We start from the raw sequence: 5,471 nt of genomic DNA on the forward strand, positions 1-5,471 counted from the left end.
AATCAAAAGACTTTTTGTAGGCCACCACAAACAAGATGAAACTATAATATGGAAACATCTAGGAGTGAAAGACATTACCACAATCCACTAGGAAAGGGAAGCCATCTAATACTCCTATCACCCTATAATCAATTCGCTTGAGTAGGGGTTTAAAAACCAAAGTAAAGAGTACGTGCCCACTGGGCACCCTTATCTAATAAACCTTTTGAGGTCAAAGATCTGAGTTTTGATATACACCTTGCTGGTGCCATATCATGTATGAGACTTAGTGGAGCATGAGGCCTATTAACCTTAAGACCAGCTGCAAACTATCTAGTTTGAGTCCACTAATATGATTTAGTCATTCAACTTTCAAGTGACATATATCTAGGATTAGATTCACAACATATAGTTATCCTAGACTTGAAGCTCATTTTGTGGGGACTATCCTCTAGAAATTGCCTCTAGGGTTTGATGGTGTAGAAAATGCCTTATGAGCTAGACATCTAGCCGTCTCATAAATTTCCAACACACAACAACCTATGTTACTAGAGCATGAATATGCTTTGTAATTACATGAGAGGGTGCATTTCAATGTAGTAGCCCTCATATAAGAGCATTGGATGCTTTAAAGAGGGGTGATATGCACAAGGAGAAGAAGGGTCAATGCTACTTCTATGGCAAGAAAGGGCACCTATGCAAGGAGTGCAAGAAGATAGTAGTTCTGTAGAAATAAAAGGAGAAGAAGACCAAGGGCTCCTTAGACTTTTCATCGTCCTTAGATTCCAACATAGGTTTTGGTTGTGAAAAAGGCCAAGATGACCATGGATTCATTCTTCTAGCTTTAGTGGTGCTATCATCCCTTCTGACTCTATAATGCTAGAGATGAAGTGTGAGTAGGTGGTGGAGGTGGGGCATGCTAGCCTTATCCATATGTAATTGTGGTGGACTTTCTACACGCATTGATGAAGTATGGAAAATTCAAAACTTGGAGTTGGTTTACCTTTTAGGTTTGTGATGAGAAGTGAGGCAATGAGTAGTTTCTACTTCTAGTCTATTCCCATATGAGGGGATACTTTGGTGGTTTGACTAAAAGCAAGGAATCCATGGTCATGATGCACTTTTTGCAAAGTTGGTTTGTGACAATCATCAAGCTGATCTATTTCTACTCTCTGTGGTCAAGGATTGGTATCATTGGCATCAATGTCCATGTCTTTCTAAGGAACCTTGGTGGTGGATTGATCACCCGTTGCTTGGGTTCATGGTCCTCTCTAATTGCCATTATTATATATACTATGGTGGGTCTTTTCATCATTATATATTTCATTACTTTGCATAATTCATATCATGGGTTGTGCAGTCATTGGTTCATCATTAGGAGCACTTATTATTATATGGGCAGGCCATTTCTAGCTTGGTTTACCTATATTTATGACCCTCTCAGTTGCTGGCCATCTTGATTCTTTTGTGGTTTCATTCCAACAGCCTAGTTATAGGATTCACCTCCTCCGCATACATCAAGTGCTGCTCTTGCATGTAGCATCTTTTTGGAGAGAGGAAGTTTGGGAGCACTTAGGTGGTTGCCCACAACCCATGGGGTTGCACACACTCTTGTGCTTTGGCATATGGGTTCCATTTCTTGAGTTTATCATTTCTACGTTCTTCTATTCTTATTCTTTTGTTTATTCTTTGTGCATACAACAACTTCATTCCTTTGTTTTTATTGATCAATATTTTTCTAATAGTCCCCCATACAGCCCTTTTAAAATATGTAGTGTAATGCATTGATACATAATCAAATATGTGGATTAATTACACACAACTAATCTTTCATATGACAAATTAATTCTTTCGTGTAAAAGACTCTTTAGTATGAATGAATTATTTAGTACAAAAAAACCATTTGGTGTGAATGGATCTCTAGTGCCAAAGAATTATATTGTATAATTAACACATTTACCTAAGCCATAGCACAAATAAATGTGTGGCTTTTCTCTTTGGCAAAACCTTAAGAGATGCAAGCTACTCAATGAAAAAATCCAAGTAACTTAATATCTTAGTATCTCTATTTGATAGATTCCTCCTTGAAATAGACTTGCGTAAGTTTAGGATAAGTACATTTTTCAAACTCATAAAGCAAACTTAATCTCTTAAATAGACTTACAAGTTAAGAAATAGAGTTTAGTATACTTAAAGCTAAGTATGAGAAGTGAAATAATTCATTATACAATTTCTAAAAATAAAAAATAGATATACATGTCTTTATTGAGATTATTTATTTTTATGACATATTCATTCATATGAAAAATGAGTGAAAATATGGTAATTAAAGTATTATACACTTTATACAAATTAGTTATTATTAATAGTATTTCATACAAAAAAAGTTTCATATGAAATGTTAGTATATAATGATCAATGATAAATTTAAAGATTACTTATTATTAATCATTATATGTTAATTATTACAAATAGTAAAATTATTTGTTAATGATTATTAATTATTAAAAGTATGATTATTAAGGTATTGTATGCTTTATATGGTCAGATTGAATCTATGACATATAAGATCACAAAAGTGCAACCTAGTTAGGAGTTGATAGCCTTCAAAGCAAGGTTGATTGACAAGGTTTGCCTCTCTTGGCTTACAAGAATCATGGATGATCAGTCATACCCATGCTACTATATGCAGATGATATAGTTCTCCTCTCTAGCACGCGGAGGGACTAAAGTGCCACCTAAACGCATTACGGACCTTCTGCTAGGACAGGGACCTCACAGTGAACATGGGGTGCCCCACTTCAAATACGGAGAGGATATAGTCGGGGTGGTCCAAAAATATGTTTACCTAGGGATCACATTCTCAGGGCCGAGATTCACCCTAAGTATGGCCTTAGCGGATAGACTAACATGCGGCTATGCTGCCCTGGGATGATCTATGGAAAGCCAACGTGCATGTCTACGATTTCAGGAACCTCAGATGAAGCTATGGCTCTTTGATACCTTGGTCACACCAACACTTATATATGGGGTCCCAATATGGGGGTCTAGCCTCTACCATACATGGTGAACCACACAAGAGAAGGGGAGGGGAGATACAAAGGATGGGAGCAAATGGAATGCCCCCTGGTGATGATGATTTCCCGACTGATCACGAGTAAACCATCAATACCACACGAGATCGTGAGGGCTGAATTGGGAGCACCACCTATAGTGGCAGAGGCCCTATCCCAGACAGTGACCTTCCTGCACAAGCTTTGGAGCCTACCCTGACATAGATACTCATGTCTTGCACTAGAATCATCCAAACAACTCGCATCGAAAGTGGACATTGAATGCTGGTACACCCGTACTCAGGCCTGGCTGCATAAATGCATGGGCTACACATGGACCATCTCTCGCTCCTACAATATATTTTGGACTGCCCACACCTGAAGATTAGCGGGGAGGAGCTGAACTGCATCATCATGGTAGATATTATTTAGCTACACACAGTTAGGACATGGGTGTTACCAGTTAAGGATCTGGGGAAGAAGATGGCCTTCTACCGAGAGCACCTCCTATGCCTCACACCTGACGGCTTCATTATACGCCCGAGATGCATGGATGTACACATGTCGCATGGGGTCCGAAGCCAACTCTGCCAGCTGGAGCCAGAGAGAGAAGAACATTACATATGTAGATGCCCGATGTACTACGAGATGAGAGGCCACTTCCACTATCTCTTCAAGGAGGGATTCGGACCACTCTCCCAAATACTAGACTTCCCACACCAAAAATGCCTTGGGCTCTTCCTCCTGGAGCTGTGCCGACATAGGGACCACCTTCTACGGGTCTGGGACCAAACAACCGGGAACACACAACAACGCACCCTCCAAGAGTTCTATAGACCCTCGGCCACCCCCTCTACAACGAGGACTATAGCCCACAAACCAGTGGCCCCACCCCAAGGAGTCACCTTGGATAGAGCACAGAGAGAGGTAGAGTTCGCCACCCACACCCAGCAGGCCCACACCCTCGTAGGAGACATCACCTACAGATACAGCAGATACTACAGCACTATCGAGGAACCATACCCCACCGCTTCAGCCTCTCCATGCTAGATAGGCCCATGTAGGATATCTTAAGATGACCACGCTCCATGAGCAATTCCACTTTGCACTTGAAGTGCATCTAGATTGTATCGAGTCTATATACCATTTTGTACCTACTCACCTAGTTCACCATAACATCAGATAGTAGCTTTACTAGGACTTGAAAAACTTCCCAGACATTTTGTATGTAACCTTTTGGTCTCATAGGCCAACTTGGCCTTTTGTAGACACTAATATGACTTTCTTTCTTTCTTTCTTTCTCTCTCTCCCCTCTTTTCTTCTCCCCCTAATCTCCTCTCTTTTCCTTCTTTCTCTCTCTCTCTCTAATTTTTTTTCATTTTTTTAATCTTCTCACCCCCTCTCTCTCAATCTTTTTTCTCCCTCTCTTTTCCCTATTTTTTCTCTCTCCTCTTTTTTCTTTTCTTTTTCTTCTTCTTCTTCTCTCCCTCTCTCCCCTTTTCTTCTCTCCCCTCTCGCCTTGCTTTTTTCTCTTATTCTTTTTCTTTTTCTTCTCATTTCTTCCCTCTCTCTCCCTCTCTCATATTTTTTCTCCCTCTCTTTTTTCTTTTTTCTCTCCCCTCTCTTTCCCCCCTCTCTCCTCTTTTTTCTTTTCTTTTTTCTCTCTCTTCCCCCTCTTTTTTCTTTTTTTCTTTTTTTCTTTTTCTTCTTCTTCTCCTCTCTCTCTCTCTCCTCTCTTCCTACTTTTTTAATTTTCTCTCCTCTTTTTTTATTTGTCTCTCCTCTTTTTTCTTTGTCTTTCTATCCCCTCTTTTCCTAGTCTCTCCTCTCTTTTTTCTTTTTTTCTCTCTCCTAATTTTTCCTTCTCTCTTTTCTATTTCTCTCTCTCCCCCCTTTTTTTCATTTTTTCTCTTCTCACCCTCTCTCTCTCTCTCTCTCTCTCTCTCTCTCTCTCTTTTCTTGTTCTCTCAATCTATTCTCTCTCGCTCTCTCTCTCTCTCTCTCTCTCTCTCCTCTTTTTCCTCTCTCCCTCTCTCTCATATTTTTTCACCCTCTCTGTCCCCTCTTTTTTCTTTTCATCTTGTCTCTCTCTCTTCCCTCTTTTTTGTTTTCTTCTTCTCCTCTCTCTCTATCCCTTTTTCTTCTCTTCTCTCTCCAAGCTTTTTAAATTTTCTCTCTCATCTTTTTTCCTCTATCATCTTTCATCATTGCTTTTCCCTCTCCTCTCATTTCCTTCTCTTTGTGTTATTCTCTTTTCTTTTTTCTCTCTCTCTTTCCCTTTTTTATTCCTTCCCTCTTTGCTCATCTCTCTCCTCTTTTTTGTTCTCTCTTCTTCTCTTCCCACTCTCTCCTTGCCTTTTATAATTGTGTCTTTGTACTATTCATATTGTCTCTCTCTTTTTCTTCTTCTTCTCTCCCTCTCTTTGTCTCTCTCTCCCT

Source organism: Lygodium microphyllum, chromosome 19 (genome assembly GCF_053477565.2).
Source record: "Lygodium microphyllum isolate KBCC chromosome 19, Lygodium_microphyllum_v1.1.10, whole genome shotgun sequence".
In the NCBI taxonomy this organism is placed as follows: Eukaryota; Viridiplantae; Streptophyta; class Polypodiopsida; order Schizaeales; family Lygodiaceae; genus Lygodium; species Lygodium microphyllum.